Below are 27,804 nucleotides of genomic sequence, written 5' to 3'. Positions count from 1 at the left end.
TCAAATGCTCATGGTCTCCAGTCTTGCCACCATGCCTTCTCCCCTCCAACCTGCACTGATGGTCTCATGGATAGTTCCCTATGATCAGTTGACAGAATAGGAGAAGACTATGGCCTGGCTCCAGATGGTTCTTCACAATATATGGAGCCACCACCCAAAAATGAACAGCAGCAGCAGTACAGCATTTTGCTGGGATATCCATGAAGAACAGTGGTGAAGGGTCCTCTTCCCAGCAGACAGAAGGCCAAGGAGAGATAGCCAGATGTGTGGCTATATACCGGTTCATGGGCCATAACCAATGTTTTGGCTGGATGATCAGGAACTTGGAAGAGGCATTATCAGTAAATAGATGGCAAAGTAATTTGAGAGAGAGTTATTAGATGAGGCTCCCTGAGTGGTCAAAAACTGTGAGGATAATTATATTTCATGTGAGTGTTCAACAACGGGGACCTCAGAAGAGGAAAAATTTTGTAAGCAAACGGATAGAATAAACCATCCTGTGGAAACCACTCGACCTCTCTCCTGGGCTTCTGCTGTAATCACCCAGAGGGCCCATAAAAAAAGTGGTCATGATTGCAGGGATGGAGATTTTGCATGAGTTCAGCAAAATGGACTTTTACTCACCAAAGCTAACCTGGCTATGGCCACTGTTGAGCACCCAATTTGCACGCAAAAGATTCCAAAACCGATCCATCCATATGGCACCATTTCTCAGGGTGCTTATACTGGATATGTGTTTGCCTATTCTGCATCCAATGCTTCTGCCAAGACTACCAACTGTGGATACACTAAATACTTCATCCACCAACATAGCGTTCCACACAGAATTCCTTCTGACAAAGACACTCCCCTTATGGCTAAAGAAGTGTGGCAGTGGGCTCCTGCAACAGGAATTCACTGGTCTTACCATGTTTCCCATCATCCTAGGGCAGCTAGATTAGTAGAATGGTGAAATGGCCTTTTAAAGTTACAATTACGATACCAACTATGGGACAAGACTTTGTAAACCTGGTGCAAAGTTCTCCAGAAGGCAATGTATGTTCTGAAACTGTGTTGAACATATAGTACTTTTCCCATAGCCAGAATTAATGGGTACAGAAATCAACGGGTGGAAGTGAAAATGTCCCTGCTCACCATCACCCCTAGTGATCCACTAGCAAAATGTTTGCTTCCTGTTTCCTTTACATTAAGGTCCGCAGACTTACAGGTCTTAGTTCCAGAGGGAGAATTTCTGCCACCAGGTGACAGAATGACAATTCCATTAAACTGACAGTGAAGATTGCCTCCTTGGCATTTTGGGCTACTCTTATCTTTCAGTCAACAGGCTAAAGGAATGACAGTGTTGGCCATGGTGACTGACTTGAATTAGCAAGATAAAATCAGTCTACTATTTTACAACAGAGGTACAGAAGAATATACATGGAATGCAGGAGATCTATCAGGGTGCCTGATAGTATTTAAATGCTCTGAGATTAAGGTCAATGGAAAATTATGACAGCCTAATTTTGACAGGACGGTAAATGATCCAGAACCTTCAGGAATTAAGTTTTGGGTTACTCCAACAGAAAAGAAAGGAAGAAAGCAAGAAAGCAAGAAAGAAGAAAAGAGAGAGAGGGAGGAAAAAAGGAAGGAAGGAAAGAAGGAAGGAAGGGAGGAAGGAAGAAAGGAAGAAAAGGGATTAAGGGATCTCAGCTGAGGTGCTTGTTGCATGCAAAGGCAACACATAAATTTTGGTAGAAGGTACACATCAACACCAGATACAGCCAGGTGACCGGCTGCAGAAATGAGGATTTTAATTGTTCTAAATAGTTTCTCTTTTTGTTAAAAAAAAAGTTTGCGTATGTATACACATATAATAGTACCTTCATTTTTTTCTTTTTCTTTGTTATGTGACATTAGATTTATTGAAGTCAAATCAGCATTTGAGTATTGTTAACTTCACATAATAGTGTTTGGATTTGGGATTGGTGAATTACTGGTTGTAACAAAGATAGTTGTATTACGTTATGTGTAATTATGATGTTATTATTTTGTTTACTTGAAGATTAGGTATGCTCTTAGGAGATGTGTATGGGTTCAAGTTGTCAAGGGGTGGATTTGTGATGGTTAATACTGAGTGTCAACCTCATTGGATTGAGGTATACAGGTTATTAATCCTGGGTGCATCTGTTGGATGTTTTCCCCAAAACAGTCTTTGAATCAGTGAGCTGTGGAAGGCTGATCCACCGTAATCAGGTGGGCACAATCTAATCAGCTTTTAGTGAATATAAAATCAGGCAGAGAAATGTAAATTCATGAGATGAGCCTAGCCTCCAAACCATGGTTAACTACCATGTTATGGCTAGCTGCTAAAGTTTGGAAACATATCTTTTGATCAACTGTAGAAGATTTTACACTGTATGTATTAACCTCCTTTTTGGATTTATCTTAACATTTCCACATACATTTTTCTATTACAGCTATTTCTTCATTCACTTGTTTTTATTTTCTCTAATTGGCTTATGTAAATTTTTGTGAATGTATTTATTTCTGATTAATTAGGACATGACAGAGCCTAACTAATTGTGAACAAAGATTCCCACTATAAAAATCTTCTATAAAATAAAATTTTAGAATAGTAGAAGACACATCAGTGTTAATTCTACTCAACAACTTTAGCAAAAGCAAGAGTTCTCTAACCGCAGCTATAATCCTTGAGATTTTTGTTTTGATTTGGCTTGGTTATTATAATGGTTTAGCAACTTTTGTGCCATAAGATATATTTAATTTTTGCCTCACGGTAAATATTAGGCCCACTGTGTATGCATAACGTAGTGTGCCAATCCACAGGTGTGTATGTCTTTTCTGTATGCCTTCCAGCTGTAGTCAATTTAGTTCTATCCCAAAAGCCATTCATTGCATTTTCTTAATTTCCACCCTCAAAATAGAAGCTGCCTAGCTTTTTTTTTTTTTTCCGCTATACTAGAGTTTTATGGAAATATTTAAAAAGTAATTGGAAAAGAAAAGGGGTGAAAAAGAAATATATAGTTTACTTTGTAATCGTTGACTAACTGAACTGACTTCACTTTACTAACACTTATCCTAACTTGAATCAACAGAACTTTACAAAAGCTTCTTAAAATTCTTGTGATTTACAGAAACCAAAGATTGAGTTAAGTGATCTTGAAAATATAAAATCAAAGTGTGCTTTTTTTATTTACAGTTTTCTGGAGAGATGATTTATCACTGTTAATTTCTCAAAGAGAGGCCTGAGACTCTAGATTTTAAGATATTTGTCAGCATTTCTAATCTCTCAGGGCTAGATGCTGGTAACAACCTTACCAATTTCACTTCCAGTTATGAACCAGGGTTAGGGTAAAAAGAAAGTAAAATCTATCGAATTATAGAAACCCTAGCCACTTACATGGACTGTCTGTTACCTCCATGAGCTCAATGTCAACAACAGTTTCCCTTCCACAGTCTGCTCCAGTCACGATGACCTAGCTGTTTTTCAAATAATTTAAGAAGGCTTCCAGTAGAGGTCATCAAACTTACTGATCTTGATGCATGCTCGTGAGATTATTCCCTTATTATTTTATTTAGATATTTACTTCAAAGTCACTTTGGAGAGGAATTATTTTATGCTTGTCTCACATGAGACCAAGCTGTACTCATGATAGAGAATTTTTACCTCATGTATTTTACATGAAATTGATAGGATTAATTAATGTAAAGCAAACAAAAAACCTTACAATATAACCACCAAAACAAACAAACAAAAATTCTAGAAACCCAAAATAAAAGTTTAACATTCAACTTCAGCATTTGAAACAACATTTTCATGGGATAAAACTTAGATCTCCTGAACAAAAATAAACTGAGATTAGAAAACAATTAGTGCTTCACAAATAAAACTGAAACAAAATTGCAGAGCAGGCAGCATCAAACCATTCAAAGAAACCTCAAACAAATAAAAAACTGTCTACACCCAGGAAACCAACAGTTCACATCAACCAAGAAAACATTTAATCAATAGAGACAATTTTAAAAGAGTTAATTTTTTTGGATTGTCATACTGCCTCCCAGACACAGTTGAAGCCTGCAAAACTGAAATCCACATTTTCAAATTGAGGCCCTGATTCCTAATTCTAGAAGGTGTTAAACAGCCCTTATGTGCTAATTTATTGTGTTTGCTCTAGTTTTTCTAGAGGATAAATGATGAATTGATTAATCATTTTTTATTTCTCTTTTGCCAAAGTCAGAAGTCACTCTTGGTTGAAAATGCCAGGAATTGATCACAAACATTTAGGTTCCTGAGAACCAACAATGCAGTTACTTCATATAATTGACAATCTGTTAATACATATTCAGTTTTTTTAAATAATGGCTTGTATACTTGCTCTTATAGAAAATGCTATTTAAGTGGATACTAAGCTGCCAATAACTAAGAAGACACCTTGAAGAAATGAAGAAAATTTATAACTTGTTAAGTAATACACAAGCAGAAAATGTCTAGATAATAAGAAGCTAAAGAAATGTGTGTCTAACACTCCCCCAACCAAAACAAAGCTATTACTATTACCTAGCAAAGATAATTATTACAATTACACTTATTATAGGCAGCTATTACAGAAAAAAATACAAATCTAATTTCATGAACACTCTGTGCATGGAGACATAATCTGAGACAATAATATAATTTGAGAAGAATACAAAAGTACAGCAGTAGAGTACTTTTATATTGTTGAACTTAGAATTTAGATTATTTAAACAAGGTAGTATTATCCAATGTAGGCTGTTTTAAGTTTAGAATATTTATTGAGGTCCCAAATGTAACTAATTATAGTATAAAATATATATAAAAAGAAAGTTTTGAGAAATTAAGGATTTTTTCTGAAAGATCAAAGGAGAAATTAAAAAATCAAATAAGATAAATAACATACAGAATGTAAGTAATTAAATATCAGAGTGAATAGTTTTTTACTTTTAATAACTTTAAATGTGAGCTCTTTCATAAAAAGGCACAGAATGATGCAAATGCACCTTTAAAAGACGGGTTCACATATATGATTTCCCTGCAAGAGTTACTTTAAGTGCAAAGAGAGAGTTTGAAGGAAAAATGACACAGGTTCTTGGAAAAACGTGACAGTGGACTACAGAGCACTATGTATCTGTCTCTTCAACTATTCAATATGTACAGTGGCAGAATCATTATGATGCAAGTATTTTGGAATTATAGATCCTTTCTGAAGTTTTGAAGCTTTCGAAAGATGATTTGTAAAGTAAACAACAATTAAGCTCGAACGGCTTTTCAGCATAGGTCAACAGCAGTTATTTATTCTTATCAAATACTGCAGTGGCATGAAGCCTCACAAACACTTCTGGAGCAGCTGTCAATAGCCATGATGGACAAAAATGACCTGATCCTCCAAATCTCAGGAGGACTTCAAACCAATTGCTGTTTCTTATTATGGAGGTCCTGCGAGTGGTGAGCAGTCATTGTTTCATTTTCCAAACTTTTTGCAGACTTTTTCTCCTCCTACTCAAGTAACTTTCAGATGATTTAAGAAAACAGAGACTTTCTTTCTTAATTTTTCTTTTTTTTCTCTTTAGATGCCAGAGAATGATAGACAAAACACTCAAAGTGGAACATATGTTAGTGAAAATTCAGAATAAAACGTGCTGCTAAACCTCTGTGCTCCAAAATGATGCAGCCTCAAGAAAAACCCCCAAAAAATCATTCAGACTGATTGTCATGACAGAAATAGCCTAGACAATGAATAAACAAACCCCTAACAAGCTACAGAGGAGAAAACCTGATTTTCAAAGGCACAGCACTTAAAAAATTTATACGCCTGTTTTCGACACCAACAGAATCACAAAGCATAAAGTGAAATAAGAAAGTAGGGCCCACCCTAAAAAGAAAAAAAATCACTAACAGAAGCCTTTACTAGGTGGCGCACATGGCAGGCTAGCTAAAAAATAATTTTTAAAATTAATGATTTTTTAGAAAGCTAACGCAATGAAGAAAAGCGTAGAAAGCCATGAACAGAAAAAAGTTATTAATAGACAGTAAATTTACAATAAACTAAACTGACAGTAAAACTAACAAGAAAATTCTAGGCCAGGCTCACTAGCTCTCTCTCTCTCTCTAATATATATGTATATACATATACATATATTATATAATATATATTTATAAAATATACTATATATAAAATATATATATAATATATAATACATATATCTTAGACTTTATGTTAGACTTTAGATTACCTAAATATATAAAATACATATAAAATATATTTCTATTATATACATTATATATTTATATATCATATATAATATAAATAATTTTGTATATACATGTACGTGTGTATGGAGCTGAAAACTTAAAGAACTATCTCTAAAATTTACTACAGCCTGGCTCAGTGGCTTACACCTGCAATCTTAACACTTCCATAGGCCAAGTCAGTTAGATCATGAGGTCAAGTGATGAAGACAATCCTGGCTAATATGGTGAATCCTTGTGTTTACTAAAAATACAAAAATTAGCAGGGTGTGGTGACATGAACCTGTAGTCCCAGATACTTGAGAGGCTGAGGCAGGACAAATGTTTGAAATGAGGAGGCCGAGGTTGCAATCAGCTGAGGTTGCTTCACTGAACTCCACCCTGGTGACAGTGCAAAACTCAATTAAAAAAAAAAAAAAAAACACTCTACAGAGATTTAAAAGGACACTTGAGCAAATAGAAGAACAAAATATCAGCAGATTTAAGAAAAGGGCAGTTGAAATTGTAAAGTCAAGAAGGGAATAAATAAATAAATAAATAAATAAATAAATAACTGAGAAAACCACCTAGAAACCAGTGGGACACCATCAAGCAGTCCTCCTAAAGGAGATTAAAACAGTAGTGGTCAAGAAGTTCACAAATTTGAGGAAATAAATAAACACCAAAGAAGTTCAACAAACTCCAATCAGCATAAACTCAAACACATTCAATCTTACTTGATAATTAACCTGTCTAAAACTAAAACAACTTGAAACTTGAAAGCAGCAAGAGAAGTGACTGGTCATGTAAAAAGAACCCTCATGATTAATCAGTGCATTTATTTTCTGAAAATTCGGAGGTCTGAAAGTAGTAGACTAATATATTCCAAATGCTGTAAGAAAAAACCTTTTAACAGAAATCTTATGTTTACAGTAAATGCCCATCAAAAGTGATAGAGATATTATAAAATTCCCACCTAAAAGCTGCAGTCTTTTACCAGTAGACTACTCTTTAAGAAATGCTTTTGGAGTATTTTAGGATAAAATGAACTGACTTGAAACAGCAGTGTGAATAAGTAAAGATTAATGTAAAGATATATATATAAACAATATAAAAGTTAAAAAAAATCAATGTGCACCTCCACAATTGGTTTTCCACATAATTAAACCACTACTATATATTTTAAAAACTCACTAACTTGTGTTTTTGGCATACAGTGCCTAAAGGCATAATTATGTGAACTCAATAAGTGAAATAGAACGGGCCGTGCTGTAAAGGAGTAGTGGTTTTTTTATGGTTATGAGAGCAAACTAACATGAATGTAGAAGTGTTTCAACTTTAGAATGTTTAATATAAACATTAGAAGAGACACAAAGGAAAAGTACCAGGCAGGTAGAAGCTTTCTGCACTACACCAGCAAATTAAGAGTAGAGGATTCAGCTGCTCTTACCTGAGACTACATAGCCGGCCATATTGGCACTCTAAAGGGAAGCCCGAGCTGTCCAACCATGGAGTAAATGTAGAGAGCCTAAGGGACATAGCATAGTTGCTTCTTCACACAACTGTTTCTACACGACAGGCCACAAAGCAGAAGAGGCTCATCCGTACCCAAGGTCTGCTGAAGCACTAGAGGCAGAATGCAGTGACTATGTAGGGTCTCAACTGAAAGAAAGATGACAGAGCAGCTTCTCCAATACCATCTCTTTCTTTCTAGCTTCCCAAAAGTTTCAGGTTTAAAATATTGTTGGCAGAAGACAAGACAAACATGGGAAGACAGCATTTCATTTAGTGGAAAGGCTATGACCAATAGGATGACACATGGCAACCAGAACAGAACCTCATAAATTGTAAGAAATATTATGACTTTAACAGAGGACAGAAAAACAGAGACAAAGGACACTGGACTGGGTGTGATGGCTGACACCTATAATCACAGAACATTTGGAGATTGAGACAGACAGATTATGCAGTCTTGAGTTCCAGACCAGCCTGTACAACATGGTGAAACCACATCTCTACTAAAAATACAAAAATTAGCTGAGCATGGTGGCATGCATCTGTAACCCCAGCTACGCAGGAGGCTGAGGCAGGAGAATCCCTTGAATTCAGGAAGCGGAGATTGCAGTGAGCTATCGTGCCATTGAACTCCAGCATGAGTGAGAGAGTTCGACCCCATCTTAAAAAAAAAAAAGAAAGACAGGGACTGGAATGAGTAGAAGTTTTTCAAACACTGTCAGAAAAGGAACATCCACATCTACCTACACCAACTTTTCTAAGAACGTTTCTAAATTACTAATGACTCACAAACACCACAAATCCAAACACAGCCAGATGGTTGCTGCTGGCCACAACGTTAGGATAAATGCAGCTTTACCTTTCTGTGACCAAAAAATATGAAGCTAGGAAGTTACCCATCAAGACACTCGCACTTCAGAGTCCATTTATCCGCAAGAACTCAGTGAGTGGCTTTCAGGAACTTGAGAAACTGGACTCTATTGTGTCACTTCACCAGGACACGGTGGTGCACAAATGGCAGCAGAGAAGCCCATCAGAGATTTATCAGATTCCAGTGCAGAAGAGGCTGGAAGAAAGGATAGGCCCCAGATACACTCACTAATGTCTCTGGTGTCTGGCTCGATTACCACTTCCATGGTTATAGGCTCAGCTAACAAGGAAGGTACATTGGCATTAACGAATCCATTAACAGCCAATGGAAAGAAAAACATTCATATAGTTGTTTGAAGAGTGAGAGATGGGAAAAGAAAGATGAATGATGATTGAACAAAATAGCCTTTTATCAAAAGGATGTATTTTACCCTAAGGTTAACAGAAAATGCCAGCAGATTCAGAGACATTGTGGTGAGGAAAGAGAGTGTCATTACCCATAAATTATCATCAACTAGATTGACAGAGAATACCTCACTAATTACAGAGGGAATGAAAGAAATTGAGAATGCCCTGAATAGGGCTGCTGTGGATGACAGCAAATTTGTGCTCCCTGCTCAGTGCAGCTGGCAGTGCTCTTTGTTGTGGTCTTGATTTTGTGAGCATTTAAGAAATGACAGAAAGAGAGCAAGCATTGAAATGGTGGACACCACAAAGACCTGGCACATAGTTTTATTCGGTTTAAGAAACCTATTTTTGCATCAGGCAATAGCACAGTAATTTGACTAGGTGCATCCATATTGCCTCTTTGTGATTTGCTTTGGGACTAACAGACAGGCTTGGCTTGAAACCTCTTTTACAACATTTGGACAGAGTTCAGTGGCTTGTTCTACCATTACATTTCCCAAGATGATGTGTGAAGCATCAGCCAGTGAAATGTGGTTTGGTGGGAGAAAGCTGACAGCACTGGACTCATGTGCCAAAGGCCTGGTCTCTTATGTGTCTTGGACTGAAACTTTCACTCGAGAGGTTATGATCCAAATTAAAGAGCTTTCCTCTTGTAATCCAGTTGTTCTGGAGAAATGTAAGGGTTTTTTTCGCTGTAAAATTAAAATGATGTTGGAACAGGCCAAGGAGAGTATGTTAATGCTGAAAAAAATTCTGGGGCTCAGCACAAGGGATAGAATCCATGGTCAAATGTGTACAAAGAAAAATTGATGAGTTCTAATAGTCAGTCTGCTCAGAACACAAGAACTGAGCTAAGCAGAATTCATCATCAGCTGCAAGATGCCCTAATCCGTGTTCATAGCCTAAAATAATTTCACCCATAGATAAGGCTTGAAAGGATACTGAAAATATCCAAGGTACTTATTTAATATTACCAATTCACTTCAAGAACTGTAACTGTAAGATAAATGATGAAACAGCTTTTTTGTCCAAATGTCATTACTTTATGCACAAGCCCAAATATAAGAGCAGGCAGGTGAGCATTAGACTGCTCGTGCAAGCTCTATGTTTTTTTATTCTTTTTCTGAGACAGAATCTCACCTGTCACCCAAGCTAGAATGCAGTGGCATGGTCTCCGCTCTCTGCAACCTCTGACTCTCGGGTTCACACCATTCTCCTGCCTTAGCTTCCCAAGTAGCTGGGACAACCGGCGCTTGCCACCATGCCTGGCTTTTTTTTTTTTTTTCTATTCTCAGCAGAGACGATATTTCACCATGTTAGCTAAAATGATCTCGATCTTCTGACCTCGTGATTCACCCGCCTCGGCCCCCCAAAAGTGCTGGGATTACAGGTGTTGCCACCGCGCCTGGAAGAGCTCTAATTTTTATTTATGCCTACTACTATATAAAAGGCCAGAATTGTTTTTTTGTTAGATTTGAATGACTGAAAGTCTGTAATAGTGTTTTTTATTATTATTATTTTATTTTAAGTATCCTAGAATGCAGAGTCTAATGGGGTATGAGGCAGTTTCTGCTGCCCTCCCCTAAACACAGACACAAAAACAACTGAGATGTTGATTTGAATTCACCAAGTCACAAATATCTCAGAGACACAACATTCTAAACTGAACATATGGTTAGAATTTTTGCTGAGCTATCAATTGATTTGTATTTTGTTTTTTGCATAAGTCTCTAGAACTTACACTGTTAACATGAATAAACCACTACCTCTTTAAAGTAAACCTTGAGCAGGATTAGTCAATCATGGAATCATTTAGGTAGAAATATCTAAGTTTTAATGGTCATAAAGTGTGCTTTTTAGATTAACTTAGATTATATTCTATTTAATGAGCTAAAATTCTAGACACATGATTAAATGCAGAAACTTCCTTCAAAACAAAGGAAAAACACGTACATATTCCCAGACGTTTAAAATTATTAATGTCTAGTTTTATGTGCACACAATTTTCTAGGATACTTTATAAGTTCAGATTTCCAGAAGCTCTCTGAAGCCTGTCATTTTGGGTTATTATGCAGGCTTCATTACATGGGCATGATTGAATTATCTACTGGTCCTTGATGATCACAGTGACTTTTGTGGCAGGATCTATAGACTCTCCCTTTCCCAGCAAAAAACCTCAGTGGACGGTAGCACCTTTGGCAAAATTTCTCTTGGGCCTGCTGGGCTAAATTTGCCACTCATTTTGACAGGTTGCCCTCATCTCAAGCTCTGTGCTCAGATTCTGCTTTTACTATGGGTGAGACAGGCCCAGAACAGTGAGAGAAGCCTGAGTGAGCAACTGTTGAGTCCAGCCACTTCACACAGCTGAGTATGTTGGCTGTGATAAGGTGAGAAAGCCCAGGTGATGCCAGCCCCCTCCAAGCCTTAGGCTGTATCAGCATAGTAGAAGCCTTTTTTCCCTCACCACTCAGAAATAGAGTGGCATCCAGAAGCTTAAAAATGCCAGAAATTACAAAGACCCCAAAATGGTATCACAGCCCTGGCTTTGAAAAGGTTTAAGTCTGGGCTCCTTTAAGGACTGAACCTCTTCTATCCTTTTTTATTTTTTAAATCCCAGTAATCAAAAATGTGACAAGTGAGGGTTTGTGTGTTTCAGACCCACTTTTGTTACTAATCTTATAGTTTTGCCCCTAAGTGGGTTCTGAGTTATTCTTCCATGCCTAGGAAGAATAAGGCTTGTGGGCAACTGAAGAATAATTGAGGTAAATAGAAGCTTTATTGAGTGAATGTACAGCTCTCAGGAGACCAAAAGGAGGTATCTCCATTTCACGAACAGGACATACCTGCAACCATGTAACACTCAGTTAAGAGAAGACCTAGAGTGACCAAGTGCAGTTCGCTGACAGGTTGGTACAATGTCTCTGAAGCCATCGGTGGAGAGGAGATTCAGAGTGGGTAGTTTCTATGTGCAGGAAGGTTGTTGAGATGTGTCCTCAGCTTTAAGCTGAGAGAAGACAAATCTGCCTGCCAACGTGCAATACCAATAAGTGTACAACTCTCAGTGAAGGGAGGCTACTCAGGAGGCTGATGCAGGAGAATCACTTGAACATGGGAGGTGGAGGTTGAAGTGAGCTGGGTTCACACCACTGCACTTCAGCCTGGTTACAGAGTGAGATTCCGTCTCAAAAGTAATAATAATAATTATTATAACTAGTTTAGAGGAAAACATAAATTTCCTGATGGAGCTAAAAAACACGGGGCAAGAACTTTGCACAGCATACCCAAGGATCGATAGCTGAATTGATCAAGCAGAAGGAAGAATATCACAGATTGAAGATAAACTTCAAGAAATAAAGCATGAAGACAAGATTAGAGAAAAAAGAATGAAAAGGAAGAAACAAAGCCTCCCAGAAATATGAGATTATGTGAGAAGCCGAAACCTGTGATTGATTTGTATACCCAAAAGTAATGAGGACAATTGAACCAACTTGAAAAACAAACTTCAGGAAGTTATGCAGGAGAACTTCCCCAACCTAAAAAGACAGGCCAACATACAAATTCAGGAAATATAGACAACACCAATGAGAAACTTCATGAGAAGACAGCCTCCAAGGCACACAACTGGCAGATTCTCCAAGGTAGAAAAAGAGGAAAAAAAAAATGTTTAGAGCACCCAGAAAGAAAGACTAGGTTACCTACAAAGGGAAGCCCATTAGATTAACAGCAGATATTTCTGCAGAAACCCTACAAGCCACAAGAGAGAGGCGGCAAATATTCACTGATCTTAAAAGAAATAATTTTTGAACCAGAATTTTATATCCATCCAAACTAAGCTTTATGACCAAAGGAGAAATAAAATTATTTTCAGACAAGGAAATGTAGAAACATTTTGTCAAACCCATGAGTGCCTTACAAGAGCTCCTAAAGGAAACACTAAATATGGAAAGGGACATCTGGTAACAGCTACTGCAAAAAATAACAAATATAAAGTCCAACAACACTATGAAGAAACTGCATCAAGAATATGCAAAATAACCAGCCAGCATCACCATGCAAGGATCAAATTGACACATAACAGTATTAACCTTAAATATAAATAAACTAAGTGTGCTTTATTCAGGAGACATATCTGATGTGCAAAGGCACACCTAGGCTCAAAATAAAATGATGGAAGAATTTTTTTTTCTTTTTAAAATTGTACTTTACGTTTTATGGTACGTATGCAAAACATGCAGTTTTGTTACATATTTATACATGTGAACTGTTGGTATGCAGCACCCAGTAACTCATCATTTACATTAGGTATGTCTGCTACTGCTATCCCTTCCCCCACCCCACAACAGGCCCCAGTATGTGATATTCCCCTTCCTGTGTCCATGTGTTCTCATTGTTCAATTCCCACCTATGAGTGAGAACATGCAGTGTTTGTTTTTTTGTCCTTGAGATAGTTTGCTGAGAATGATGGTTTACAGCTTCATCCATGTCCCTACAAAGGACATGAACTCACCCTTTTTATGGCTGCATAGTATTCCATGGTGTATATGTGCCACATTTTCTTAATCCAGTCTATCATTGTTGGATGTTTGTGTTGGTTGCAAGTCTTTGGGCTCGCAAGTGCTGCCACAATAAACGTACGTGTGCATGTGTCTTTATAGCAGCATGATTTATAATCCTTTGGGTATATACCCAGTAATGGGATGGCTGGGTCAAATGGTATTTCTAGTTCTAGATCCCTGAGGAATCGCCACAGTGACTTCCACAATGGTTGAACTAGTTTACGTCCCACCAACCGTTTAAAAGTGTGCCTATTTCTCCACATCCTCTCCAGCACCTGTTTTTTCCTGATTTTTTTTAATGATCACCATTCTAGCAGGTGTGAGATGGTATCTCATTGTGGTTTTGATTTGCATTTCTCTGATGGCCAGTGATGGTGAGCATTTTTTCTTGTGTGTTTTGGCTGCATAAATGTCTTCTTTTGAGAAAAGTCTGTTCATATCCTTCGCCCACATTTTTGATGGGGTTGTTTGTTTTTTTCTTGTAAATTTTTTGGAGTTCTTTGTAGATTCTGGGTATTAACCCTTTGTCAGATGAGTAGGTTGGAAAAATTTTCTCCCATTCTGCAGGTTACCTGTTCACTCTGATGGTAGTTTCTTTTGCTGTGCCAAAGCTCTTTATTTGCTTTTTAGCTCTTGAATTTCAGAGCCTGTTATTTGTCTGTTCAGAGATTCAACTTCTTCCTGGTTTAGTCTTGGGAGGATATATGTGTCGAGGAATTTATCCATTTCTTCTAGATTTTCTACTTTATTTGTGTAGAGGTGTTTATCGTATTCTCTGATGGTAGTTTATGTTTCTGTGGGATGGGTGGTGATATCCCTTTTGTCATTTTTTATTGCGTCTATTTGATTCTTCTCTTTTTTTCTTCATTAGTCTTGCTAGCAGTCTATCAATTTTGTTGATCTTTTCAAAAAACCAGCTCCTGGATTCATTGATATTTTGAAGGGGTTTTTGTGTCTCTATTTCCTTCAGTTCTGCTCTGATCTCAATTATTTCTTGCCTTCTGCTGGCTTTTGAATGTGTTTGGTCTTGCTTCTCTTGTTCTTTTAATTGTCATGTCAGGGTGTCAAATTTAGATCTTTCCTGCTTTCTCCTGTGAGCATTTACTGCTATAAATTTCCCTCTACACACTGCTTTGAACGTGTCCCAGAGATTCGGGTATATTGTATCTTTGTGCTCATTGGTTTCAAGGAACATCCTTATTTCTGTCTTCATTTCGTTATGTACCCAGTAGTCATTCAGGAGCAGGTTGCTCACTTTCCATGTAGTTGAGCGGTTTTGAGTGAGATTCTTAATCCTGAGTTCTAGTGTGATCACACTGTGGTCTCAGAGACAGTTTGTTATAATTTCTGTTCTTTTACATTTGCTGAGGAGTGCTTCACTTCCAACTATGTGGTCAGTTTTGGAACAGGTGTGGGGTGATGCTGAAAAGAACGTATATTCTGTTGATTTGGGGTGGAGAGTTCTGTGGATGTCTATTGGGTCTGCTTGGTTCAGAGCTGTGTTCAATTCTTGGATATCCTTGAGAACTTTCTGTCTCGTTGATATCTCTAATGTTGACAGTAGGGTGTTAAAGTCTCCCATTATTATTGTGTGGGAGTCTAAGCTCTTTGTAGGTCTCTAAAGACTTGCTTTATGAATCTGCATGCTCCTGTATTGAGAACATATATATTTAGGATAGTTAGCTCTTCTTGTTGATTTAATCCCTTTACCATTATGTAATGGCCTTGTCTCTTTTGATCTTTGCTGGTTTAAATTCTGTTGTGTCGGAGACTAGGATTGCAACCCCTGCCTTTTTTTGTCTTCCATTTGCTTGGTAGATCTTCCTCCATCCCTTTATTCTGAGCCTATGTGTGTCTCTGCACGTGAGATGGGTCTCCTGAAAAGAGCACACTGATGGGTCTTGACTCTTTATCCAATTTGCCCATCTGTGTCTTTTAATTGGAGCATTTAGCCCATCTACATTTAAAGTTCATATTGTTATGTGTGAATTTGATTCTATCATTTTGATGTTAGTTGGTTATTTTGCTCATTAGTTGATGCAGTTTCTTCCTAGCCTTGATGGTCTTCACAATTTGGCATATCTTTGCAGGCTAGCTGTTGTTCCTTTCCATATTTAGCACTTCCTTCAGGAGCTCTTTTAGAGCAGGCCTGGTGATGACAAAATCTCTCAGCCTTTGCTTGTCTGTAAAGGATTTTTTTTGTCCTTCAATTATGAAGCTTAGTTTGGCTGGATATGAAATTCTGGGTTGAAAATTCTTTTCTTTTATAATGTTGAATATTGGCCCTCACTCTCTTGTGCCTTGTAGCGTTTCTCCAAGGGATCCTCCGTTAGTCTGATGGGCTTCCCTTTGTGGGTGACCCAATCTTCTCTCTGGCTACCCTTAACATTTTTTCCTTCATTTCACCTTTGGTGAATCTGACAGTTATGTGTCTTGGAGTTGCTCTTCTCGAGGTGTATCTTTGTGGCATTCTCTGTATTTCCTGAATCTGAATGTTGGACTGCCTTGCTAGATTTGGGAAGTTCTCCTGGATAATAGTTCCAGTCTCCCCATCACTTTCAGGTACACCAATCAGATGTAGATTTGGTCTTCTCACATAGTCCCATATGTTTTGGAGGCTTTGTTCATTTCTTTTTATTCTTTTTCCTCGAAACTTCTCTTCTCGCTTAATTTCATTCATGTGATCTTCCATCACTGATACCCTTTCTTTCAGTTGATCAAATTGGCTACTGAGGCTTGAGCATTCACCATGTAGTTCTCATGCCATGGTTTTCAGCTCCATCAGGTCCTTTAAGGACTTCTCTGCATTGGTTATTCTAGTTAACCATTTATCTATTTTTTTTCAAGGTTTTTAACTTCTTTGTCAGCATGTCACTGGAGTCACACCCATAGAAGGCTGTAACCCATGAGACTTAGCTTCAAATGAAATCTGACAGATGGATATTACTCACAAAGCTGCCATTGGCAAGTTCTCCTTTGTTCGTGTGACTACAGACGCTTATTCTCATATGCAGCATGCTACATGCAAACCAGATGAGACAGCTGGTTATGTATAATGACATTGTCTGTCATCATTTGCTCATATGTGGGGTCCCTAAACAATTAAAAACTGACAATGGACACGCTTATGTTAGTCACGCTTTTTAAATTTTTTACAGCTATGGTCAATCACTGATAAAACAGGAATTCCTTACAACCCCCAAGGACAAGGAATTATAGAGTGGGCAGATCAAACATTACAATGTGTGCTGAAAAAGACAGAAAGGGGAAACAAGAGACCAGTTACCCCCTCAAACAAAATACATTTACTTTTACTTTAATTTTTTTTTTTACTTATTTACTTTAAATTTTTTGACTCCTGGCAGAGATAGTAAGACTACGGCAGAACGACACTGGTAAATGTTATAGGGAAAAAGGAAAGTATACCCAAAAATATTATGAAAATCCCCCTAAGGACAATGGAAAGGCTCAGTAGATTTATTGATGTAAGGACGAGGGCATGCTTGTGTTTTTTACAGGAGGTGGATAATCTATGTGGGTGCCCTCAATGTGTTTGTGACCATGTAAAGGGAGACTGGAGAGAGCCATGGATCCCAACTATGGATCCAACTCTTTCATTACAAGCCATGAGTCAGTTGAAATTGCTAGAGCACCAGGGTCAGGCAAACACCCCTGACCTCACGTTTATGGCCACGCTACCTGTAACATCCTGTGCAATAGGATTTCCTTGTGCAGAGACAAACACATATTGGGCATATATTCCCAATCCCCCAGTATTATCAACTGTAGTTTGGAGTGACATTCCCCCTGACATCTATCATGATCAGGAAGCACGCGCACCAGGACCCCTAACACACCATGACAAAGAGTAATTAGACTCTCAGAACAATGATTATCAATTATGCGGCTCCATTGGAGGGACTTCCTTTATGCATCACCAGGGTACATCACTCAACTGCAGTGGCCTTGCAAATTAATCCCAAGTATGGCTGAGTTACCATGGAAAAAAAGATGTACCTATTAGGCCTTAGCTCTGTTAACATTACTGGTTTAGCTACTAATCACTCCCAGCCCCATCCCCCAAATTGTATTAATTATATAGAATGGGCTCCCTTTGATAATTCTTACCCCCCTCTTTGAACCCAGTGTCTTCGCCTCCAACTAGACAACAGTACATGCTAATGGGAGACATTATTTTCTGGGTCCCTGTGGACATTTAGATGGGAGAGATGAGACTCCGACCTCGTGGCATAAACTTCGCTGACACTGGTCAGCATCTCTTCACTATATTGCGCTGGGATTCAATCCCAATCTGCAGCAAGGTTCACTTGGCATGAAACAGGCTTTAGCCCACCTTTGCCTCAATGGCATTACCAAGGAAAGAGAGGTCCAATTCAGGAGTCGATAGGGAAGGCAGCACTCTACTATATGAATGGCAGCATTTGTGTCAGAACACTGTCTAATTATAGTAATTGTGCTGAACACAGTTTTAATCTTACCCTTGTAGAAAACATTACCACTCAATTACAATTTGTGTTTTTAAACTTATGTTTTTCTAGCAGCAAAAAGGACCAACTCCAGGTAAACGATGCCCAAATGACTTGTGATTCCTGCCAACTGTTTTATTCCCTTGATCATAGCACCGTACAAACATACAGCATAACCACCCTAGTAATTCTAGTTCACAATCCTGGATTACAGATTTCTGTAAATCTGTCTGAGCCTTGAGTGGCCACCTCTGATTTCCATTTTGTAAACTTTTTTCTTACTCAGCTTATTCCTTGTGCTTGTAGAGCTTTAGATATGAAAATTTTTGTAATTCTCCTTAGGTGAATTAATAACTTCTGTTGTGGTGTCCTTAGTAGCAATGTGCAGCTCCATTCAAACAGCTCAATATGTAGAAAATTGGATGTGTACAGCTGACCACACATGGATGCTTAAAAATAAACTTAACACTGAGATACACACGGAAGTAGCAATGTTAAAGACTACAGTTCTGTGGCTAGGAAACCAAGAAGAAACTTGTAGTTGTGGCAGCAATTGCATTGTCATTTTAAGCATACTCATATTTATGTAATCAATTTGGAATAAAACCAAAGGGAATATCTATGGAAACTTGATTTATAAAGTAAAATTCTTAACTTGAATAAGCGTACTCAAGTATTTCAGCCACCTCTGAGAACTTGGGCAGAATTTCTGCAAGGTTTAGAGAGCCTTAACCTTTGGACCTCCTCCAAACATCACCTCAATGTCTTTTTTGTGATTATCAGAGTAATGTTATTATGTCTCTGTTTTATGTTCATTGTCTGTAAAAGCAGCTGGACCACCAAACAACAGTTGAGAGCTGCACAGCCTGCAATTATCTTTACTCAATTAATGCAAAAACAAAAAGGAGAAGACGTTGCAGGCCAAAAGAATGAGGGTTGTGACCAACTCAGTAATGACTGGAGGGTCTGCGAACAGAGAGGGGACTGTTCTCATGAAAGCAGCATGTTGGCAACCTGACACACCACGTCTGGTGCCAGAAGGAATGCTGAGGAACGGTCATGCCCCAAGCACAGTATTTCTTGTGGTAATATATAGGAACATCTGAAGCCTGTAGTATAAAGAAAGCAATTATGTGAGGCAGTGATAAATCAAGAAGCTGACCAACAATTACCTTTCCTCCTTGTAGGTTCTGCCTAATAAATATCAAGGCCTGTAGAAGCTCAGTGCCTTTGCTGACTAGAAGAAATGAGACCCTTGTCCCCTCTTTTAAAACAGATCTTTTTTGTCTTTCTTTCTATTTCTAAATTCAACCCCCTTCGTTTCATCCCATAGTAACTGACTGCCATGCTGTCTCTATTAAAAATACAAAAAAAAAAAAGAAAAAAGAAAAAGAAAAGAAAAATGTGCCCTTGTTGGCAGGCACATGTAATCCAAACTACTCAGGAAACTGAGGCAAAAGAATCCCTTCAACATAATAGACAAAAGTTGCAGTGGGCCGAAATCACACCTTTGCATACCAGACTGGGTGACAAGGGGTGACTCCATCTCAAAAAAAGCAAAAGAACTAAACAAAACAAAACAAAACTATGTTCTGGTTAAGAGAACCAGAAAAAAAAAAAAAAAAAAGCTACACGCTGAGAAAAATTTAGGAAACACATCTGAAAAGTGACTTTTATGCAAAACATACAAAGAAATAAGATGACCCAATAAATAAGTAGAGGCCTGAATAGATACATCACCAAAAAAGATATGGAGATGGAAAACCTGGCACGCAAAATACTCCTTGCTGATCCTCTGTTACTTCTTCTGAAGGCTGAGGCTGCAAGCCATTTCCTGAGGAGCAGCAGTGGCTGCCAGAGTGGCAGTGGCTCCAAAGATCATCCCCACATATGCCAGCTCTACCCTTCCCCCAGATTCCAAGGATTCCCCAGTCATTGAACATGCTCACCAGGAAAGAGCCAGAAGCTGGATATTTTATTTCACAACTTTTCTTAAAATTCTGGATGCCGATAAGTATCCTTTGGTTGGAAGTTCTATATTTTTCCTAACAAACTTGAGGCACTGACAAGTATAAGGAAAGATGATTTTCAACTTACATTTGATTCCATAAAGAACTAAAAGAATTGGCATGGCCAGGCATGGTGGCTCACACCAGTAATCCCAGCAGTTTGGGAGGCTGAGCCAGGAGGATGTCCTTAGGTCAGGTGTTTGAGATCATCCTGGTCAACATGGTGAAACAAGCTCTCTACTAAAAATGTAAAAAATTAGCTGGTAATGGTGGCTGGGTCCATAAACCCTGACCCTCAGGAAACTAAGACAGGAGAATTGCATGAACCCGGGAAACTGAGGTTACCAAAGCCGAGATCATGTCATTGCACCACAGCCATTTGAACAGACCAAGACTCCATCTCAAAACAAACAAACTAACAAAAAAGCAAAACAGAACAAAACAAAACAAAACAAAAAGGATTCAATTACATTTTTAGGCAGTTATTTTAGAATGCTTGGTACAATGCATTATTATTTTGGCATTATCAAGACAGAAAACACAGTAACAGTAGTAAGTAAAAGACAAATAGCAAGTCATTACAAATTCAAGGGGTTAATTTCATCTGTCATTCTTTCTGGCTTTTATTTAAAACGTGTAATGCTGAAATAAGTACTTGTGGTATCTAAACACAAAAAGAAACAACCATTAGTGAACCATTATTAAATTAATTTCAGTCTTCAAATTTGAGTCTGATACAGTGTAATGTTTTGTGAAAGATGATAAACTAACAGACCAAACACATGTGATTTCAAATTTTGGCCTACCTTTGGAGAAGCAGATTTAAGAGCCAAAACCTTCATAGTTCTAATTTTTATCAGTGATTCAGCATTGCAAGATATGTAGTGAAGCTGAAATCAGAGCTTTTTTCAATTCTACCAGAAACTAGTTTGTACTCTGGACATTCGTGTTGCTCCCTTGAAATCCGTAAAGAAATCACTTGATTGAAAGGGACTTTTACACAGGGAAAAATCACGCTAATACACCACATTGTCTTATTAGCTACAGTTCACTATTTTATTGTAGTCACCATAAGATTAGAAAAAATAGAAGATAAATGACTATGTGCACTAGAATAATTTTATTATTTTTTACTAAGTAGAGCTGGGAGTACGTTTCTTAAAATTGGTTTTCTGTGGCACAACACCTATATGCTTTTTGGCAGCAATCATAGATTAATGAACAAACAATAACAACAAAATCATGCTCAACAATACCTGTCATTCGGGGAAGGCAAATTAAAATAAAAGTGAGAGGGCTAAACAGCTATACTATGTCTAAATTTCTTTTTAAATATAATCAAAACTGCAACAGAAAATCTCATCCATTGTTGAGCTGAAGGAATGCATAATTGTACAATAACTTTAAAATATGGTTGTTTTCTTCTACCACAGTTTGGCAGTTTTTTCCAAAGGTAAACATTGTCTCATCATATAGGCTAACAACTGCACACTTAGGTATCTAGACAACTGATTTGGAAACTCACATCTAACCAACAACCATATGCATTTGTGTATAACTGCTCTCTTGACAGTGGCCAAATATTTTAAGGAATCAGAATGCCCTTCAATATTAACCAAGCCAGGTAAATTCATAAAATGAAATACTATTCATCAAAAGAAAAGGGGTGATTTATGAAGTCATGCAAAGCCATGGATGAATCGGGCATAAATAAAGCTAAGTGATAAGAGCCACTCTGAAGAGATGACATATTGTATGATTTCATTTCTATTACATTACAGAGAAGAAATGTTTCTAGAGACAGTAAGCAGACTTGTAAGTTACAGTTGTTTTTAGTGGGCAGGTAGTGAGTTGAAAAGGAGAATGCAATGATGGAAAGAAGCACAAATGGGCCAGTTGAGAAGGGACTCATTCAGCTTGATGAGATTATGCTGAGTGTGTGGAAGAGCCAGGAGTGTGTATACTGGCATGAATAAATAAATAGGCTTCTACTCATGATAGGAGAGGAGCGTCTTCTTTCATCACACGTGCAACTAATTTAGGACAATTTCTGAGGAAGCTTTCATTGTAAGTGGAAAAACATACATAAACAAATGTACCACTTCAAACATTTTTGAGTGTATAATTTGGAAGCATTAACTGTGCTCAAATTGTGCAACCATCACCACAATTTCACAATGTACAAGGGTTCCAATTTATCCACATACTCTCAAACTTTTCTTCAAAAAAAAAAATGAAAAATTTCAATGGGGATAAAGCAGTAACCTCATTGTGATTTAGATATTCACGTATTAAGTGGTTAGTGGTTTTGAACATCTTTTCATGTGCTTTTTGGCTATGGATTTGTAAATGATTTCTTGGCTATACCACTGAATGAACAGAAAATGTAAGAAAAAATAGATCAGTTGAGCTTCATCAAAAGTAAACACTTTTGTGCATTAAAGGACACTGTCAGTATAGTGGAAAGAAAACCAACAGCATGGGAGAAAATATTTGCAAGTCATATATATGGCATATGTTCAAATCAACCACTTGGATCTCTTCCAAATGCACTCTTCATTTTTTCTTACTCTAAAATATTTTAAATAAACATCCACTTTTTCTGTGAAACCTTTCTGTCTCCTCTACTACTTTATTCCCCTCTGTCAAATTCTTTCTTCTGAGGAGGCAAGAGTTGACGTTACTGCAGACCATGATAGATTTGATGCCAGTAACTCAGATAAATTCCACTGGTAACAGGTCGAGTAGTTGCTGGACAGGGTGGCAGGAGTTCATGTCTAGTGTGTGGCTGCCCTGGCCGCAGGCAGTTCTGGACTGTGAAGGGACCAGAACACCATGCTACAAGAACTCTGTGGAAAGAGATCTCACAGTGCTGAGAGAATGCTGAGGAAGAAATTTTGTCTTTTTAGTGAGGTCAAATTCCTTCACATAATATACAACTAACTGTATCTTAATGAATTCCTTAGTGATCCTTAGTATGTGCATATGTGTGTGCAACTACCGCTTCTTAGTTCCAAATTACTTTCATCATTCCAAAAGGAAATACCCTACTTATTAAGAAGCTCCTACCCAGTCTGTCCTCTTTCTGACACCAGTAACCAATAATCTGCATTTTGTCTCTGTGGACTTACCTATCCTAAATATTTATACAAATAAAATCAGACACTATGTGGCTTTTGCATTCAGCTTCTTGAGCCAAAATTTAAGTTTCTTCACATTGCAGCATTAGAGTTGTAATCATTTTCACAGCTGAATAGTATGCCATTGTATGGACATACTATATTTGTTTCTTATTTTCTGTTGGTGGACATTTATTTGGTGCGTTTGCAGATTTTAGTTATTGTGAATGCTGCTATGAACATATGTATACATGTTTTTGTTTGAATGCCTCTTTTGCACTTTTTGTGTATGTAGTTTGGAGTTGATTTCGGGGGTTCTATGGTAATTTTATATTTAGCCTTTGCAGAACAACCAAATTATTTTCCAAAGCAGCTGCAGAATTTTTCTTTCACATATTCCCACTTCCATTTCAACAACTGTTAGCTTTTTTTTTTTTGCAATTATAATGGGTGTGAAGAGGTATCTTACTGTAGTTTTGACTTGCATTTCCCCTAGGTTAAAATTTGCAGGAGGCATAAGTGTTGGAGGAGAAAGAGGAAGGCTGAGGACAATCATGTGGAGAGGGTAGGCAAGCTCCAGGGGAGACAGTGGCTGTGGCAAACTCTGCCCAGTCTCAGCTCTAGCAGTGAATGGAAAGCGAGCCCATGATTGTAGTGTGGATTTTCTCACAATCTAGCTGTTTCAACAAGGAGAGTGTGTGATTTGGGGTACTGCACCCCCTCTTCTCATAGGTCCCCTATAATTCAGTCCACACTAGGCACCTGCCTGGAGCCAACCTGGTCTCTGCTCCCAGACAAAGGAGACCCTCATGCCCTGGGAACCTGATTCTGGTGGTCACTAATGGACACAGGCCTGGAGGGAGGAACACAGCCCATATGTGCTACAACAAAGACTGTAAAGTACAGAAGTGGACATTACATTTAGCCCAGTCACCCCAGGCCACATGAACCAGGCTCACCACTCATGGGCCTCAGCCTCCCTCTTTGAAAAAGGAACTGCCAAAACCATCAATCTCAACAGCCTTTCCATGATTCAATAGGACAAGCAACTTGGAATTCTGCTGATTTTAAATGCTGCTGTCATTCCAGATCTCACACAATCCTAGCGCCAGAGACTGAAGTCACAGTCTGCAGGTTGCTTTCTGCTGCTGGTGTGGGAGAATGTGCCAACTCAGTCTCAACTTGTGGCTGGAACACAGAGTGTTTGACCACCAACATTTAATTATTTCCACTTTTACCACTAAGTTTTAACAAAGTGTGTCTGTGGTGTAAGCTGTCACTAACTTCCCTTCCTTTGGACCTTCCAGAGACTATCTCAAAACACCTCCCACTCTCAAACACAAGCTACTGTGGATTTGGTTAGCTCTGGGTTGATGTTTAGAAAAGCTGTGGCTTCAGAAGGCAACTTCCTCTGGCTCCAAATCTACGAGGCTGTACAATGAGCATTAAGACGGTCCTGAGCTTAGACCCAGAAAAGTTCTGGTTGCAAGGCTCAGTCCTCCCTTCTGCAAAAAAGACTGATGACCTAATACACTAGCCAGCTAGTGTATTTTAGCATTTAAAATGATTGTATTCTAATACACTAGACAGCTAGTGTATTTTAGCCTTTAAAATGATTGTATTCAATTCATTGCCGTTAAAAGTTTACAAAAAAAAATAAGAGTTTTCCCAGATTTAATTGAGCACTTCCTTTAAGTTATTGTTCTGACTCATAAAGCTATAACCTTCACGTAAATATCTGCTTCTTTCCTCAGCAAATAGTGATAATCACTTTGCCTACACTCAGAATTTTGTTGTGAGATGAAGTCAATGAGATGGTGTGTTTAAAATTATGGTGGAAGTGTAAATTCTTCTTTATTTAGTGTAAAACTGAATACCACTTACACGTCAATCCATCTCAGAGGTGGACTGCATAAATTAGAGCAGGTTGAACTGAAAGTTAGGTAGCTACAAACAAAATTAAATGGATCTTCATATACTGACAGATGTGTGACAAAGTACAAAGCAAAGCTAACAATATAGTCTATTGTATATATTCATTTGTGTAAAAAAAAAATAAATAGCTATCTATATGGATTACCGCAGGCACAGAGATAATCTCTGCAAAAGGAATATAAAATTGGATATCAGTTAATAATTGCTAGTACATGTCATCCTATATAGTGAAAATTTATATATGTTAACTATGTAAAACAGTTAGCTAAAGTGTTTAACGACAGCAGTGTTTGTTTATAAAAATCTCATTTGCAAATATATATTTACTATGTCAATACAAACATTAAATAAATTAACAAAAAACTGTTTTTTAAAAGCAAATTTTTCCCTCTACATAGATCTCACAGTGCAAATAAAGATCTGATCTTTTACACAGTGAGCTAGCTGGAAACTCCTATGATGTGCTAAAAAAATACTCACATGGAAATATATGTATGTGTAATCTCATATTTACTAATTAAAAGCCTATGCTGAATACGTTTGCTAATTACATACTTAAGACTTAGTTTAATCTTGAAATACACTAAGTTTTATGTCAATATATGTTAATTTGCTTACATTACCTCCCACTTTGTGTTTCAGTTCTGTGTAAGTTTAAACATCGCTAACCTTTTTGTGGAACTTATTTGGTCCTTTAGAAGTAATAAAATGCACTCAAATGTTTGCTTCTAATATCATGATTTTCAAAACCATTCCTCTTTTAGAATTTAACTACAATAACATTAAGCAACTTCAGTGCGTACATTTTAAATATAACATTTTATAGCATTAAGTTTGGCCCCTTGTTAATGTAACATTTCCATATTTTTTCACATATGATAAAAACAACTCGTGTTAAGTTACCAAAACCATCTATAGGAAACCATTACAGAAAGGCGTCTTCTTCAAAACAATTGTATTCTCTCACTAAACTTCTTCTACTTACATATCTGATGACTACAAAATGTTGGGCTTGTTGACCAAAAACAAAACAAAGAAATGAGTTACTTCTTTTTCTAAATGAAAAAAAAAATAGGCTGGGTGCGGTGGCTCACGCTTGTCATCCCAGCACTTTGGGAGGCCGAGGTGGGCGGATCACGAGGTCAGGAGATTGAGACCACGGTGAAACCCCATCTCTACTAAAAATATAAAAAATTAGCCTGGCATGGTGGCGGGCGCCTGTAATCCCAGCTACTCGGTGAGGCTGAGGCAGGAGAATGGCGTGAACCCGGGAGGTGGAGCTTGCAGTGAGCCGAGATCGCGCCACTGCACTCCAGCACTCCAGGATGGGTGACAGAGCAAGACTCCCTCTCAAAAAAAAAAAATAAATAAAAAAAAAAAGAAGAAAAAAATAGCATTTGAAACCAAGCTAAATGAATATTAATGAATAAAAGCAGATTTATAATTTAAACTACTCACTAGTTATTGCTTTATCTGTGTCATATATTGCAGTAAAAGAGCCTACTCTCTTTTTTAGAATTTTTTACACAGTCAATAGCTGGCACGACAAGTAGCTCAAACTAGGATTCACGGTAGTGGGTGTCCTACATCTTGGAACTGCCCGTTCTGCTGGCAGTTCTTATTTCTTATACATTGCAGGGGAACTATTGATGCAGGGAAGATGAAAACATAAATTAATTTTAGCACGAGAAAGTAATCATAATATTATTTGTAGAAAACCTAAATTGAGAAAAACCTGTTGTCTCAAAGAAAATACCTTTAAGTTTATTTGATATCATTAAATATCTCATTTAATGTATCTTGAAACAATTTTGAATTTTCTTACCAAAAAAAGATCCTTAAAAAACAACCATTTATATCAAGAAATGTAATTAGCTTCAAAAGTTATACTGTTAAAGACATTTCTAAAACCTGAGAGTTTTATGCAACAGAAAAATGACATTCTAAATAGAATTACTCTTTTAATTACATATAAATGGATATGCATTCATTTCTAATGAAAAGAGCATGCATTAAAATTATATTATTTTTCTTGACTTATGAGACATAGGAAGAAACTCATAAAAGTACGATACAGAAAATAAAGTTTTGCAAGATGGATATGTTTCTCAATTAGAAATTCATTCAACAGCCAGACATCCTCACTCACACCTATAATCCCAGGACTTTCAGATGATGAGGCAGGCAGATTACTTGACGTCAGGAGTTTGGGACAAGTGTGGCCAACATGCGAAGCCCCATCAGCTTTGTTGGTGCACATGTGTAACCTCAGCTAATCAAAAGGCTAAGGCAGATTAATGCCTTGAAGCTGGGAGGCAGGGGGTTGCAGCATGCCAAGATTGCACCACTGCACTCCAGCTGAAGAGACTGTGTAAGATTGCATCCTCAAAATGAAAGAAAAAGATTCAATCAGCTAAGAATTGAAATATACTACTTATTTACTTTTGTCCGTTTCTGAAAACACCGATTTGTAGCTATTTTATAAAATATCTTAAATAAGATGCGGCACACTTTTCAAAGTTACTATAACTGCTACAAAAATGAAAGCCTTCTAATTTTAATTTAATTTAAATTTATATTAAGTTTCATGACACATACGCAGGACATACAGATTTATTTCACAGGTAAACGTGTGTCACCGTTGTTCACTGAACC

This window comes from Pongo pygmaeus, chromosome Y, assembly GCF_028885625.2.
Source record: "Pongo pygmaeus isolate AG05252 chromosome Y, NHGRI_mPonPyg2-v2.0_pri, whole genome shotgun sequence".
Lineage (NCBI taxonomy): Eukaryota > Metazoa > Chordata > Mammalia > Primates > Hominidae > Pongo > Pongo pygmaeus.
This window is presented reverse-complemented; position numbering follows the sequence as displayed.